At 36.9% G+C, this 16,263-nt stretch overlaps 1 protein-coding gene across 1 annotated transcript in view; it reads left to right on the top strand.

Annotated features, from left to right (window-relative positions):
- Nucleotides 1–16,263, top strand: part of RASSF9 (Ras association domain family member 9) — a 34,466-nt gene that overhangs the window by 12,741 nt on the left and 5,462 nt on the right. The gene's annotated exons all lie outside the window — the stretch shown is intronic.

The raw sequence follows: 16,263 nt of genomic DNA, 5'->3' as shown, positions 1-16,263 counted from the left end.
ACATGAATCAGCTATAAATATACATATATCCACTCCCTCTTGAACCTCCCTCACAATATTTTTACTTTCTTATCCCCTAAAAGACACTTAATCCTTGAAAGAAAAGTTATGACCATCCTAGATAGCATATTGAAAAGCAAAGACATTACTTTGCCAACAAAGGTCCGTCTAGTCAAGGCTATGGTTTTTCCAGTGGTCATGTATGGATGTGAGAGTTGGACTGTGAAGAAAGCTGAGCGATGAAGAATTGATGCTTTTGAAGTGTGGTGTTGGAGAAGACTCTTGAGAGTCCCTTGGACTGCAGGGAGATCCAACCAGTCCATTCTGAAGGAGATCAGTCCTGGGATTTCTTTGGAAGGAATGATGCTAAAGCTGAAGCTCCAGTACTTTGGCCACCTCATGCGAAGAGTTGACTCCTTGGAAAAGACTCTGATGCTGGGAGGGATTTGGGGCAGGAGGAAAAGGGGACAACTGAGGATGAGATGGCTGGATGGCATCACCGACTCGATGGATGTGAGTTTGAGTAGTTCGAACTCCGGGAGTTGGTGATGGACAAGGAGGCCTGGCGTGCTGCGATTCACAAGGTCTCAAAGAGTCAGACATGACTGAGCGACTGAGCTGAACTGAACTGAAAGAACAATACACAGAACTATTGTATAGATATCAGAGTTCAAATAATATTTTAGTAATTAAATAAACAAAATCTAGATTTTAGATGCAAGTAAATCATCTAGGTCAGGAGTTGGCAAACTTTTTGTGTAAATGGTCGTATAATAAATGTTTAGGTTATTCCTACCATACTGTCTCAGCCACTCAACTCTGTCCATGTGGTGTGAAATAGACAATTCAGAATTAAGTGGGTGTGACTGTACATAAACCAATTTTTATTTACATGGAGTGGATAGTTATAATCAGCAGGTCCCAGTTGACTGAAAAATTCCTTTTATTTATTTCTCCCTCAAAACCCTTCCACCACTCATGCTCCAAAAAAATAAGTAAATAAAAGAACACTTAGACAGGTAGACATGGTGACTGTGTTAAAGGGGGACGAGATAAGAGAAAAAATCTAGGAAGACTCCCGATTTGCAAACTTGAGTGAAATGGCAGGGTGATAGTGATTCCCATTTGATAGGATGGGAAATCAAGAGATGGAAGAGTTTGAGATGTGGGAGGAAGTGGTAAATTCATAAGGTTGTGGCTGACATTACAGTCACCCATAAGATATATATCAGTTCGGCTCAGTTCAGTCACTCAGTCATGTCTGACTCTGTGACCCCATGAACCGCAGCACACCAGGCCTCCCAGTCCATCAGCAACTCCCAGAGTCCACCCAAACCCATGTCCATTGAGTTGGTGATGACATCCAACCATCTCATCCTCTGTTGTCCCCTTCTCCTCCTACCTTCAATCTTTCCCAGCATCAGGGTCTTTTCAAATGAGTCAGTTCTTCACATCAGGTGGCCAAAGTATTGGAGTTTCAGCTTCAACATCAGTCCTTCCAATGAACACCCAGGACTGATCTCCTTTAGGATAGACTGGTCAGATCTCCTTGCAGTCCAAGGGACTCTCAAGAGTCTTCTCCAACACCACAGTTCAAAAGCATCAATTCTTTGACACTCAGCTTTCTTTATAGTCCAACTCTCACACCCATACATGACCACTGGAAAAACCATAGTTTTGACTAGATGGACCTTTTTTGACAAAGTGATGTCTCTGCTTTTAATATGCTCTCTAGGTTGGTCATAACTTTCCTTCCAAGGAGAAAGCATCTATTAATTTCATGACTGCAATCACCATCTGCAGTGATTTTGGAGCCCCCCAAAATAAATTCAGCCACTGTTTCCACTGTTTCCCCAAAGTGATGGGAATGGATGTCATGAACTTAGTTTTCTGAATGTTGAGCTTTAAGCCAACTTTTTCACTCTCCTCTTTCACTTTCATCAAGAGGCTTTTTAGTTCTTCTTCTCTTTCTGCCATAAGGGTGGTGTCATCTGCATATCTGAGATTATTGATATTTCTCCCGGCAATCTTGATTCCAGCTTGTGCTTCCTCTAGCCCAGCGTTTCTTATGATGTACTCTACATATAAGTTAAATAAGCAGGGTGACAATATACAGCCTTGACATACTCCTTTTCCTATTTGGAACCAGTCTGTTGTTCCATGTCCAGTTCTAACTGTTGCTTCCTGACCTGCATACAGGTTTCTCAAGAGGCAGATCAGGTGCTCTGGTATTCCCATCTGTTTCAGAATTTTCCACAGCTTCTTGTGATCCACAAAGTCAAAGGCTTTGGCAAAGTCAATAAAGCAGAAATAAATGTTTTTCTGGAATTCTCTTGCATTTTTGATGTTCCAGCAGATCTTTCAATTTGATCTCTGGTTCCTCTGCCTTTTCTAAAACCAGCTTGAATATTTGGAAGTTCACAGTTCACATATTGCTGAACCCTGGCTTGGAGAATTTTGAGCATTACTTTACTAGCGTGTGAGATGAGTGCAATTGTGCGGTAGTTTGAGCATTTTTGACATTGCCGTTCTTTGGGATTGGAATGAAAACTGACCTTTTCCAGTCCTGTGTATATAGTGAGACAAGAAATGAGTCATTAAAAACCTGGAAGATACCTATCGTATCAGTTATCATTTACTGATAATAAAAGCATCATAAAAATTAGTGGCTGAAACAACATTTTTTTTTGGCCACATGGGGTCTTAGTTGCAGCATGTGGGGTCTAGTTGCAACATGTGGGATCTAGTTTCCCAACCAAGGATCGAACCTGGGCATCTTGCATTGGGAGAATGGAGTTTTAGCCATTGGACTACCAGGTAAGTTCTAGCAATGCATTATTTGCTTTGATTTTCTGGGTAAACTGGGATCGTTATTCTGGTTTTTACTTGAGCTCTCTCATGAGCCACTGTGAGTCTGTCAAGTCTTAGCGTCCAGTGGGTCAGCTGGTCAACTGAGATGGCTGGATCTCCCTGTCTCTCCATGTGGTCTTTCATCTCAAGTTTTTTCATTAAACAGTGGTCTCAGAACAGCATTCCAGGAGGAAGAAGGCAAAGTTGCAAGATTTCTTGAAGCCTGGACTCTAGAACTTGCACATGTGGTTTTCATCACATTCTATTGGCCATACTTAGTCCTAAGGTCTATTCAAGGAATAAGAAATAGATTCCATGTTTCAATGGAAAAAGCTGCAAAGAATTAGTGGCCACCCCTGCATGACATCTACATTTATTGAATATGCAGAAGCAAGGGCCACGTCGGAACTGAAAAGTAGAAAGGGAAAGGAAAAGAGAGTAAAGTTATGAAGTCAAGGGAACAGACTACTGCAATAATGAGAGGAAAAGGTCACAACAAAAATCTTATAAAGAGGTCAAGTCAGATCAGTTCCAAAAATAGCAGTTGGATTTAGAGATTACATCTTTAATAAAGCTAGGGAAAAATTCGTCTACTGTGGGTGTGTGGTGGTGAAAGTCACTTTAAAGTGGTTGTTATTGGAAAGAGGTGAATTGGAGAAAGTGACTGTGGGTTATTATTTGAGTTTGTGAAGGAAAGATAGCTGAGGTGTGTATGTGGTCAAATTGTGTGACCTGATTGTAGGAAGGACCAGAGGTAAAGATAGAAGATATAAAGAGTTTGAAGAGTGAAGAGAAGTCGCTCAGTTGTGTCTAACTCTTTGCGACGCCATGGACTTTAGCCCACCAGACTTCTCGGTCCATGGGATTTTCCAGGTGTGAATACTGGAGTGGGTTGCCATTTCCTTCTCCAGGGGATCTTCCCGACCCAGGGATCGAAACCGGTCTCCCAAGTTATAGGCAGACACTTTTCTGTCCAAGCTACCAGGGAAGCAAGACGGGATAAACTGGGACTTCCCTGGTGGTCCAGTGGTTAAGAATCCACCCTGCAATGCAGGGAACAGGGGTTTGACCCCTGGTTTTTGAACTAAGATCGCACATGCCCCTGAGCAGCTGAGCCCCTGCACTGCAGCTACTTAGCCTGAGCTCCACAATTAGAGAATTCTGTGCATCGCAACAAAAGATCCCACATGATGCAATGAAGATCCCATGTGCTGCAGCTGAGATCCCACTCAGCCAAATAAATAAATAAAAATGAAGTTATTTTAAAACATTATAAAAGAAGGGATAAATGAAGCAAAGTCCTAGAGGATGTGGAGACAGTGACATTCAGAGGCTATTAAAGAGTTAAAAACTTTGAGAAGGTAAATGGATATAAGATACTTTTCATATAGATGACCAATGTTTTTCTTTTATTGGTAACATTTTCAAGTAGCTCTTTAAAAAAATGGCATGAGGCCCTGGTATATTCTTATTTCTATAAGTAATTTACTTGTTGCTCTTTAGGTAATTGATCTGTGACTAATGTGAAGAGATGATTATTTTAGATAAAACTTCCAGTTGGAAGTCACAGTTTATTACTGTTTATTATAGACCATGTTCAGAATATAGAAATCAGGAGTAAAGGGGCTCCTCTTATGTTTTCAGCTATCCTACTGGAAATTTAAATTCTTACACATTTCTAGTGCCATTCAAATCTGCCAGCGTATTTCAGAACACATTTAGAGAGGGGATGAGTAGGTGGCTGCAGGCAAATACAAGCTGAAAATCACCGTCATTAGAAACAGCTTCCACTAAGAAGGCAAAACCAATTATGGGCTTAGCTGCCAAAAGGAAAGCGAATTTTAGTAGTTGACATAACTACAGCTATTGTTAAACTAAATATTCAGGCTGGGTAACTTTCCTTTAATGAATATGCTCTGTTGTTATGAAATATTTCTTTACAAAGTACAAATCAATCAGGAAACTTTAGGTATTTGCGAAGCACAAGTAACACTTGGAAGTAAGCCCTAGAATTTCCAATAAGATTAGATATTTTCTCAGCATTTCATCTGGTAAACACTACATGTTAATATTTACATTTTGAGTATAATCAACTTCCGGAATCTGAACTATAAGCTTAGTTTACTTAACCCCCAGTAATCTCCAATACACATTCTTTACACATCCACTTCCCTTTTCTCTGTTTATGGAAATTATATATAGTATTTATAGGACCCTGCAGTGATGGGATGTTTAGAGTTTTTCTTAGCCTATATGACTGGCTTATATTATTACACCCTAGAAAATTAAAACTGATGTTAGTAATGCATAGAACTAGTGATTTTTCCTGTGTATATTTATGCGTAAAATTTTAATTTCCAAGATAGTTTTAATATTTTGCTGCCGTTATTTTTCATAGAATGATTAATTTTCTGAAGGACTCTAGTTTTAAAACTATGTGAATAAAATAGTTTGTGCTTAATGAAAACTATTTGATAGCACTATTTTCATGCTTTATCTATCAAAACAGTAATCCAAGTTTGCATAGCAGCCTAAGCAAGGACTTGTATTATTTGTGATTGACACGATCGATCTGTGATTATCTCTTCCTGAGACTGCAGTACTATGATCTCAAAAATGTTACTTCAGAGGGCATGCGTTATTCTCTGGGTAAAATAACCAGAGTTATTTTAGCTTGTGGATGCAGAGAGATTCCTCACCATTTGTCTGCTTCATTAATTTTAGTTTTGTTCAGACTTTGTTTTGTGTGTGTCTAAGTGTGTCGCAAAGAGTTGGACACGACTGAGCGACTGAACTGAACTGAACTGAACTGAAGTGTGTAAACCATTCCCTTATTTTTGTGGGCTCCAAAATCACTGCAGATGATGACTGCAGCCATGACATTAAAAGATGCTTACTCCTTGGAAGGAAAGTTATGACCAACCTAGATAGCATATTCAAAAGCAGAGACTTTACTTTGCCGACTAAGGTCCATCTAGTCAAGGCTATGGTTTTTCCAGTGGTCATGTATGGATGTGAGAGTTGGACTGTGAAGAAAGCCTAGCACCGAAGATGATGCTTTTGAACTGTGGTGCTGGAGAAAATTCTTAAGAGTCCTTTGGACTGTAAGGAGATCCAACCAGTCCATTCTAAAGGAGATCAGTCCTGGGTGTTCACTGGAAGGACTGATGTTGAAGCTGAAACTCCAGTACTCTGGCCACCTGATGTGAAGAGCTGACTCATTGGAAAAGACTCTGATGCTGGGAGGATTGGGGGCAGGAGGAAAAGGGGACGACAGAGGATGAGATGGCTGGATGGCATCACTGACTCTATGGACATGAGTTTGAGTGAACTCTGGGAGTTGGTGATGGACAGGGAGACCTGGCCTTCTGCGATTCATGGGGTCGCAGAGTCGGACACGACTGAGCGACTGAACTGAGGTGTGTAAACGTTACAGAGTCAAAATTGTCACTTAATAATTTTTTTTTTTAATTTTATGGGTAGTGTAGGGGAATACAAAGTTTTCCTTGACCCTGTTAAGTTCCATGCCTGGTTCTGAAAATTAAACGACCAAAAACAGACTGACAAATTGATTTATTGTAAGTTTTACACAACACAGGAGCCTTCTTTAGGAAATGAAGATCTAAAGAAATGGTTAAATCCCAATTGGTTTATGCTAGGTTTAATGAAGAATGCACAGTCATGGAGAAGTGTGGTAGGTAGGTCAAAGAATACAAAGTATAGTAAACTGGGAGAAATTTAATGGAGTCTGTTTGGAATCTTCTCTTCACTTTGTATTCAGAGATAAGAGTGCTCCTTTCCTTCAGATATAGGAAGGGCATCTCTCACCTGAGGGTGCTAGGATCACTTTCAGGGGAGAGGCTTGGATGCAATGTCCACGTGAACTCCCCCTTTCTCCCATTTTCTAGAACTCCTTCCGCTTAAAATACTTAAGGTACCATATTTTGAAGTATCATGTATTGAATCCCATCAATAGTATATTTGCTTTACTTCACATGCCTTCATGGTGCATTAAGGTGATCAATGTTTAAGTACAGAAAATAGCCCAAACAAAATAGATTTTGAAAGTCAATATAGCTTTAAAAATGTGTTTAGTTTTGATCATGCTGGGTCTTCATTGCTGTGCACAGACTCTCTAGTTGTGGCGAGTGGGCTTCTCATCGTGGTGGCTTCTCTCGTTGTGGAGTGTGAGCTCTAGCGCACCAGCTCAGCAGTTGTGGCTCACAGCCTTAGTTGCCCTGTGGAATGGGGACTCTTCCCAGACCAGGGACTGAACCTGTGTACCCTGCATTGGCAGGTGGATTCTTAACCACTGGATCACAGGGAAGTTCTCAATATAGCTTTTAAATAATTAGGGACCATGTCATGCTTTAGAACTTACTAAAAATGTAGCATATGTATAGAAAAAATATTAATTCTCTCTAGTTGCTGGGATGAATAAAGTACTTTTAAAAAAATCTGAATTGAATGTGCATTTTAGCATTTTACCCAGAGGTCTACTAGAGGAACTATAAAATAATTTTATAGTTGCTTCTTAAAACAGGTGAAAGAATTAGGAGTCTGTGTACTGACAAACCTCCAGACTTCCAAGAAAGTCAGCCATTAAATATCACATTAATAGATGATCCTGTATGTATTGACAATGTATAGAAGCAGGTAGTAAGTAAATATATAAAATACTTTTATCATAATGTCGCAAAAGTTGGGGTTTCTTTTCCCTCTTCAGTAGATGACTATATCTGACTCAGATTTAGTATCTTTTTCCAGAGAGAAAACTTAATGAAATATGTTGATTATTGTAGTAGGCAATAGGGAGTTCAACAATATGGATTCAATTCTAACTCATTTAATCCAAATTCTTCTTATTTTCCTTATTTCTACATGATCTGTATTTTCTCCCACATACTAACTGAGGGTGGTATTGAACAAATTCTTAATTTCTTGTGCTTCAGATTTTTAATCTTTATAATGAATTTGATTACAGGACATAGTTGATAGGGTTGTGATGAGAATTGTATTAGTTGATATATATAAAGCACTTAAAACAATGCCTGGCACATATTAAGCATGCAATAAATGTGAGCTATTGTTATCTAATGTCTCCTTTTACACACACCCCACTGTTCTTTTCCCCAGTCACCTGACTTATTTTCTAAGTATCTGTTCCTTAACTATCCAGCCTAAACACCATCATATTAAGTAATAAACTGAAAGAGTCCTCCTCACAGATAAGATCAAAGGATCTTAGATCCAGGATCCAAGATCCTGTCCCAAATGAAATCTCATGAGGTTCTTATACCTAATTTGACTTTAAAGGGTTATGGGAATTGAGAATGTCTTGAAGATATTGGGGTCAACTTCTATGTCTTATTATGGTTTATTATATACTACCTAACTTTGATTATTATTGCTTTTTTAAAAATTTTGTAGCATTTTTATACAGAATGTGTTAATATCTCATGATTTCCAATAATATTTAAGATGGTCTCGAATTTTTAAAATCTCTTTCTCTCTAAGCATATCTTTTCTCCTTCCCTAGCTATATAATGCATTTCTGAACTTAAAGATCATCTCATCTTCTATAGAATTTTACCCTCATCATTTATTCACAATTTAAATTCATAGTTCTGTTAACACATGATTGACCAGGGGATTTTTTGCAGAAACTAATGCCTCTGGTTAGTAATGTGTTAAGAAATGAATGTTGAATCAAGTTATAAAAATATATATGCTATAATTCAAAATGGACAATTTATTTGGGGAATAACTAGCATATTAGTTATCAGGATAGATTCAATTGATTTACATAGAACTTTTTTTCAATCATATATTTGAACTTTTATCTTTACCAGTCTGTCTTGAAATTTCTGTTTGGGTCATTCTTTTTCTCTTTACTACAAAGCCACCCAATTATAGTACACAAAATATAAATTTTTCTCTTACATAATAGTAGTGATGTTAGCTAATTAATTAGCTAAACTCATTGTAGTGAATTGGATAAAATGTTCATTTGAGTTTTTCTGTAAGATGTTATGGCCAAACCAGTATTTGGATTGTGATAATTTTGATTATTGGGAAAAGATGCTATTAAATTTGGAAGCTTGACCTTTTAGTTTGAAAAGAGATGTGTCATGTAATTTAAACCTTGACTACCCAAACTAATTACTTATGGCATCCCTCAGTATTTTAAACTTCGTAATTGGTATAGAGTTGTGTTTGTAAGATAAAATACCAGTTTATAATCTTTGGCATAGAATGTGATTTAGTAAACTTGCCCTTTATCTTCACCTATCTTTATTCTTTAATTAATTATATGCTTTTATTCAAGACAATGTAAACTTCTACAAGGTTATTTTAGATTTGAGCCTGAGATAAATATCCTGAATTTGAATTTCTTTTATTCCTGTATTATAGCTGCCATTCCTAATCATTAGTTCTGAATCTTGCATTGTTGAGTTAGTCTGTCTCCAAGTGTTATTTACTGACTTGTTTTAAATATGAATGTCACATGTAGTGGGTTATACACTGAAGAGTTCTACAGATTGGATCTAGTTCCCTGTGATAGTTTATTTGGTCAAGATATTTTGAGAACAGACTTCATAAGAAGGATTTTTATAATTCCACAGGCATCTATGTTTTCCGTGGAAAAATCTGACTATTATGAGGCATCGAAATCTGTTCTCTGTACTGGATCAGAATCTCAGTGCAACATGTATTTTTCTTCTCTGTATTCTTATTTTTATTATAGGATACATAAATGAATAACATATGTTGTATTAATACTGGTTGTGGTCCTTGCTATGGCTTTGAACTACATGATGATATCAGGGAAAAATAAATGTCTGTCTTCTGAGGAGTTTAAATATATTTTGAGGTTTAATCAAAATTTCAAAGGGAATTAATTTTACTATGTGTTAGGAAATATTAAGGAGATAATTCATACTTCTCTATAGAATGAGAAGTTTGACTGGAAAGCATTCACTTAATTTGAACTGCATGTAAAAAAAATACTAAGACAATATCTTAGTTTGGCCAAAAGTCTGATAAAATTTAGAATAATAGCAACCTTTGTTTTGTATTCAGCAATCAGAAAAGCACAAATAACCAGATTTTTAAAAATACAGTATTGTATTCCAATTCATTTGAATAATGTGACTTCAAGACAGTATTATATTCCAGGGTGCCTTTGAATAACGAAAGCAAGAAAATGTTATATTCAGTGTAGTTTTATTGCTAGGGTATTTTTAGAGATACTTTCTAACTTGTCTAGGCATGTCATACATGCCTGTACTGTCCACAGCCTTAACTAAGTGATAGATTTATATTTTTTTCTCATTTCCCCTGGTTATCTCTGAGAATTTCCCTTTGGTCCTATAAAGACTGCAGATATTATCTTGACTACTTCTCCTAAACTGAAGGTGTCTCAAAACTTACATTCCTAATTCTGGTCTTTGGTTGTCCACTCTGTCACAGGGCAGCATAAACCTGCAAAGAAAGAGTAAGGGAGAAATACCATGAAACCCTTTCTGCTGACTTCCAACCCACTCCATGCCTCTGGCACTGCCCTAGTCTCCTTGGCCACTTCTGTCCTGTTATTTCATCCCCACATCTTTTCTTCCTACTGTCCATTCCCCATTTAATGGTCAGATATTCAAATACTATTTCTTAATGAAGAAGGAAGATTTACTATTTCTTAATGAAATCTATGAATGCAAGTTTGGCTTTTTCCCCCTGAACTAAAATTAATCCTATTCTGAACATTTGTGTTTCTATAGCATCTTAATGCAGCTATCAGTATTCTTTAGGACCAGTTCTGGGACTAACTGAAGGAAGTCCAGTTGGGCAGGATTAATAATAATAATCATAAAGACTGGCCATGAGGGTGAAAGGAGAAAAAGTTCCATTGGCAATCCATTCAGTAGAATGCCAACTTGCATCACTTATTTCGGAAATGTCTCACTTATTTGTTATTTTTGTTTTAATATATTATACTGTTAGATTCTCCACAAGATGTAAGAAAAAACAGAATAGACAAAGCTGTGATGAAAGTATATTTCTTTGTATATATGGATCAAGATTCCTCAACGGGCTTCCTCTGTGACTCAGCAGTAAAGAATCCGCCTGCAATTCAGGAGCCACAAGAGATGCAGATTCAATCCCTGGGTGGGGAAGATCCCCTGGAGGAGTGAGTGGCAACCCACTCCGTATTCTTGCCTGGACAATCCCATGGACAGAGGAGCCTGGTGGACGTCCACGGGGTCACAGAGAGTCAGACATGACTAAGCAATGAGCCCACTTATGCATGCATTACACGGTTCTTCAACAGCACCACTGTTGACATTTTAGGCTAGATCATTCCCATGCTCCTAGCATCCCCAGACCCTAATGTGAAAACCTGAAATGTCCCCACACATTTCAGGCAAAATCACCGCTGGTAGAGAACCACTGGTTTAGAAGGAGAGTGTTCAGTTTACATAATAAGCAATGGTAATAAAAAGAAACAGAACAGTCTTTGGGCAATGAGGCAACACTAAGAGATACATGACTGTAAAGCTTCACAGGTCTGTATCCTTCAACCTGTTGGAGACTTCCATCACTGTCTGCAGACAGAGGTTCTACCAATTGCTTGAAACTGATAAAAGTATAACTTTTGATTTCCAAGCATGGAATATGATTCTGCAGAGTTGAGCAATAAGAGCGTTTCACTTATAATCACTCCTATATATGGCAGCTGGATTATGTTAGTATCATACTTCCAGGCTGGCCTAGGAAATAAAAAGTTATAATGTAGATTCTTTGGAAAAATGCATTCAGAGATCTAAATATTTTTTATAAATACCATGGATTGCTAGTTTACATATACTGGGTTTTAGCATATTTTATAGTGTAATTATTCTTAATAATTTCTCATTTTAATGATTCTTATTTTTTTTAAGTAGGGCTCAATATGAAATATTTGTCCTGATAAATTTTATACATCAAGTTTCAATTAAACTTCAATGTCTACCATACTAGGAAGAAATGTCATTTTTAAAATTATTCTCCTAGGCCCCAAGTTCATTTTTTTTTTGGTACAACTTAATAAAGGTAGCCAAATATTATCTATTTATCTTTATTTTTCTCTGCCTTCACACTTAATCTTTTTTCTGTAAATACTTATGTTGTGGATCTTCAATTTGACATTAAAATGTCTTATTTAAAATTTAAGATTTCCAGATTTAAATAGTTGATTTATTCCCTACTGCTTTATGCACCATAGTTACTCAATGGAAACTTGCTGAAGAAATATTTAGTTGTATGAATTTGCATACGTAATTCCAAGCCAACTCATCTTAATTCTCTGTGTTTTGTGGTATTAAAGCTAATTATCAGTGGAGACATTTTTAAGTTCATAATTGAATACAGGGTGAATGCAAAAATCCTCATATATAATTTTCACTCTATTTCAGAATAAATCTGGAAAAGTACCTGTGAGGCTAACACATGTTGCTGAAGAGTTTCATTTAGCATATAAATTTTCTTAATTGTCTGAAGAAGATACTCTAAAAGGCAAAAACTGAATAATGAAATAGTTATAGAAGAGTAGTCAGATGAAATAAAATATATGTATAGATTTATTTTCAGTGTAATAAACTTTATTTGCACAGTGTTAAAATTAGAGAGTTATAAATCAGAGAAAGATTAAAAAGATTCTCAGCTCATCTGTGATCCAAATATTATATTAATGATCCTTTTAAACATCTTTTATTAGATAAATAGTTGTGTTATATTGGAAGTGTACATGCAAAAATATTGACTAGCTGAAAACAGGTAAAAAATATTGTGGGATAAATTGGAAAATATTTTGGAAATAATACGGTTAACTACTGTAGCAAGCTCAGTAATGTTACTGAATAATACTGCACCCTTCTCATCATTAAGTAATAACAGTAATTTTACCATTAGTGTTAATAACCTATATTTACCCAGTACATTTTCCACAATTTTCAAAGCACTCTTCTTCCTTCTGATATTTGAAGGAATCTTGTGAGAAATGTGAGTCAGATATATATATATATATATATATATATATATATATATATCAGTATTACAATGATGAGTATAGAAGATTAGAAAAATTTATAATTTTTCTAATTATAAATTAATAAATAAATTTATGAATAAATTCCATACATTAAAATAGTTTCTCAGAATTCAAAATGAATTAGTTAGTGAAAATGAGTTGTTAGTGAAAATTAAGATGAAATCATATTTTAAACTATCAAGTATTGTTCCTGCTATTCCTTTTTTGAAAATCTTTACAAATAAATCTTGTTAATGTTTCAGAAGGCAAAAAAGAATTTAAAGCATCAGATAAAAATGGATACTGTGGTACTATGAGTGTTTTTTACTTTCTTTTATATACGTAAATAATTGTTAAGCATATTTTCTGATTATAAACTATTTGAAAACATAAACAGAGTGTGTTGTTGTTATTCAGTCTCTCAGTCATGTCCGACTCTTTGCGACCCCATGGGCTGCAGCACACCAGGACCCTCTGTCTTTCACCATCTCCCGGAGCTTGCTCAAACTCATGTCCATTGAGTCAGTGATGGGATCCAACCATCTCATCCTCTGTCATCCCCTTCTCCTCCAGCCTTCAGTCCTTCTCAGCCACAGGGTCTTTTCTAATGCTCTTCGTATCAGGTATTGGAGCTTCAGCTTCAGCATCAGTCCTTCCAATGAATATTCAGGATTGACTGCCTTTAAGATTGACTGATTTGATCTCCTCACAGTCCAAGGGACTCTCAAGAGTCTTCTCCAACACCACAGTTCAAGAGCATCAATTCTTTGGCACTCAGCCTTCTTTATGGTTCAACTCTCACATCCAAACATGGTAGCGGGGGTTTAGCCGCTAAGTCGTGTCTGACTCTTATGACCTCATGGACTGTAGCCTACCAGGCTCCTCTGTCCATGGGATTCTCCAGCCAAGAATATGACTACTGGAAAAACCATAGCTTTGGCTGTATGGACCTTTGTTGGCAAAGTAATGTCTCTGCTTTTTAATATGCTGTCTAGGTTGGTCACAGAGCAAGCATCTTTTAATTTCGTGGCTGCAGTTGCCATCTGCAGTGATTTTGGAGCCCAGGAAAATAAAATCTGTCACTGTTTTCATTGTTTCCCCATCTGTTTGCCAAGAAATAATGGGATTGGATGCCACGATCTTAGTTTTTTGAATGTTGAGCTTTAAGCCAGCTTTTTCACTCTCCTCTTTCACCTTCATCAAGAGGCTCTTTAGTTCCTCTTCACTTTCTGCCATAAGGATGGTGTCTTCTGCATATCTGAAGCTATTGATATTTCTCCCAGCAATCTGGATCCCAAACTAAACAATACTTAATTAGAATCTTTGGATATATTCAATAATATCAAGTTTAATAAAGTGTAAAATACATATATAATTTTTTTAAGTGTATGTATGGGAAAGGTCATAATATATACTAAATAATTATGAAGTATATATTGTGTATATAGTAATAAGGACTTCCTACGTGGCTTAGATGGTAAAGAATCCACCTGCAACGCAGGAAACCTGGGTTCCAATCCTGGATCAGGATCCCCTGGAGGAGGAAATGGCAGTCCACTCCAGTATTCTTGCCTGGGAAATCTCATGGACAGAGGAGCCTGGCAGGCTACAGTCCAAGGGGTCACAAAGAGTCTGATACGACTGAGCAACTAACATACTTTCATACTACATAATTATAGATGCAGTATACTTATATATTGGGATTTCTAGGGGACTCAGTGGAAAAAGAATCCCCCTCCAATGCAGGAGACGCAAGAGACAAGTCTATCCCTGGATCAGGAATATCCCCTGGAGAAGAAAATGACCACCCACTCCAGTATTCTTGCCTGGGAAATCCCATGGACATAGGTGCCTGGCGGGCTACAGTCCATAGGTGGTAAAAGAGGCCAACATGACTTAGTAACTAAACAGCAAATGTTTTATAAATCATACAAATATTTCTGTGATTCACATTTCCATGATGGTATCAACCACTGAAGAGATGCTCAGCAAATATTTGTCAAATGAATGAGTGAATAAAAACTCGATTGGAGCCATACTATAAAATAAACATAGTTTGCAAAATCCTAAGCCTGCTATAAAGTAGAATTAAACATAATGAAGCTTATACTAGGTATGGAAGGAAGATTTACTGCCTACATTCAATAAAGAATGGTCATTACTTTTAAACATGCTCAGTCAAGTGGCAGAAGTTTTGAAAATTACCTGGTTTGAATGATGATAATAAAAATTCCTCAAAATATTTAGAGAATAATTGACTCAAGAAACTAAAAGAACATTTAGAGCAAACTTTTTTTTAAGTGTTTGGAACCAGTTAGCCTGTGAGACTATTAATAAAGACACTCAATTTCTCATATAATATGGAAATAATAATCTTTCTTGATTGTGCATAATGACTGTTAGGGTTATATCCTCCACATGAGCTGAAAACTATCAGGTCTCTAGTGGAAGCCATAACATATAAGCCCTTGCTCCTTCCAAAACAAGAGAATCCCAATTAGAGCAGGGATCATGGAAGAACTGGGGAATTCTCATGTATGTCATTATTATTCTAGCGTACATAAAGACTCCCTGATCCCTGTTTTCCAGCCTTCACAGGTGCAGTGTAGAGCTGAAGTGTTTATAAGTCATGTGTCATCCTTAGCTACAGACCCAGAACTGATATCTCCCATCTAGAAAATGGAACAGGACGTAAGCATTACTCTAAGGAGTTAGCAGTAGGGCTTTTATACTTATGAGAGTTTTGTCAACTAAGGGAGGCATCCAGGCCAGTCAAAATCCTTTATTGCTGTATGAAAGCAGGAACAAGATTAATAAGAAAAAGGCATAGAAGGTAATACATTTCCACATACTTTTCTCCATGGCTGGCTATTGGGAAATGTCCTTCCTTGACCAGTTGGGTGCTCTAATGAGGCATTATGGTTCCACTGCTATCAAAGCTAATTTATGTGATAAAGTTCCTCTTTAAGAAGTAGTTTATGATTTTTCTTCCAATTTAATCCACATGTCTAAGCCATTAAACTCGTAAACTTGTTTTTACGGTGCATCAATTAAGAGTACACTCCAGTCAGCTTTTTTGCTTAGGCTGAATCTTCACTCTGTCACTACTAACTGTATGACTTTGTTCCAATTCCCATGTCACCTTCTTAGAGAAGTCTCTCCCGAGCTCTCTAAATAAAGTAGACCTTCCAAGTCATTCTCTATCACTTCATCCTCTTTAATTCTCTTCCTAGCATTTACCACTACCATATATTAATCACACATTTATGTCCATGTCCTTGTCTCCCTGGCTTATTGCTATATCTTTAGCATCTTTAGGCATATCTGGCACATGGTTGACATACAGTAAA

This window comes from Ovis canadensis, chromosome 3 (genome assembly GCF_042477335.2).
Source record: "Ovis canadensis isolate MfBH-ARS-UI-01 breed Bighorn chromosome 3, ARS-UI_OviCan_v2, whole genome shotgun sequence".
Taxonomy (NCBI): Eukaryota; Metazoa; Chordata; class Mammalia; order Artiodactyla; family Bovidae; genus Ovis; species Ovis canadensis.
Note: the sequence above shows the minus strand (reverse complement) of the source record. Positions and strands in the feature narration are given on the sequence as shown.